This window comes from Sinocyclocheilus anshuiensis, unplaced genomic scaffold (genome assembly GCF_001515605.1).
Source record: "Sinocyclocheilus anshuiensis isolate Anshui unplaced genomic scaffold, SAMN03320099.WGS_v1.1 scaffold472, whole genome shotgun sequence".
In the NCBI taxonomy this organism is placed as follows: Eukaryota; Metazoa; Chordata; class Actinopteri; order Cypriniformes; family Cyprinidae; genus Sinocyclocheilus; species Sinocyclocheilus anshuiensis.
Window position 1 is genome coordinate 1,029,929 of NW_015557102.1, and position 1,060 is coordinate 1,030,988.

Consider the following 1,060-nt stretch of genomic DNA (forward strand, 5'->3'; position numbering starts at 1 on the left):
TATGGATGATGTCAGCATACTTACTAACTATGCACACAGTGATTGGCTGATAGTCTGTCAGAGATTTATTCATAGAAATATTGTAGAGCGCAATATTATGTTGCCATATTCAAATAAAGGTTTTAAAATAAAAATTTTAATTGCCACATTCAAATACAATTTTTTAAATGCAGGCTTAGTGTCACTAAATAAACAAGTATATATTCAGCTAATTGTCAACCTCTTATATGTATGCTTCTCGTAAACAATTAGTCAATATGCGTATAAACAGCCTTTTAATTAGAGTAGAATAATTATGGCTGATCGCAGTGTTGGGGAGTAACTAGTTACATGTAACGGCGTTATGTAATTTAATTACAAAATAAATGTAAATGTAATCAGTTACAGTTACTGAGAAAAATGTCCTATAATTTACGCGATGCGGAAAACACAGACTGGTTCGTAGAATAAAAACTGAATTCCTATAGCCTAACACGGACGGAATATGCCATATTTTGGACGAATAAATCAAAAGTAGGTCAGTACACTTGAATCAAAACACGATATGGACTAGTGTCTGTGAATATTAAGCTGCAAAAAGACAATATATGAATCCTGCACATTCTGCGTGTCTGTGGAAATCAGGCCATCGGGAGAACCGGGACAATTCCCGGTGGCCTGGCAGCAAATTTGGCCCGCTATTTTAATATTATTATTGTATAGTTGCCTGCCGAATGTACTAAAGCGATGCTCGACCTCACCAGAATCTATACAGGTGAGAACTTGAAAGAAGATAATTATTTGAAGGCAGTGTTTTTTTTTAACTGGGACTACTTGCCAATGTTTTAAGGAATTAAACATTAATATATATTTTTATTTTATGTTCAAATTGTTGAATAAAATTTGTTGTATAGGTAAAGGCAGTGTGTTCCAATAGTTTTTAAAGACTTTTTTTCCAAAATTGCCATTAGGGTGCTCTAAAACACGACAAATAGTATTCTATATAGAATTTATTATGTACATAATTTGTTTGGCCGTTGAGGGTCACATCACCTGACAGCTGTCCCCCCCCCCCCCCTTT

At 34.4% G+C, this 1,060-nt stretch overlaps 1 pseudogene; it reads left to right on the forward strand.

Annotated features, from left to right (window-relative positions):
* LOC107677586 (potassium voltage-gated channel subfamily H member 7-like) overlaps positions 1 to 1,060 on the forward strand; it is a 60,339-nt pseudogene that overhangs the window by 26,081 nt on the left and 33,198 nt on the right.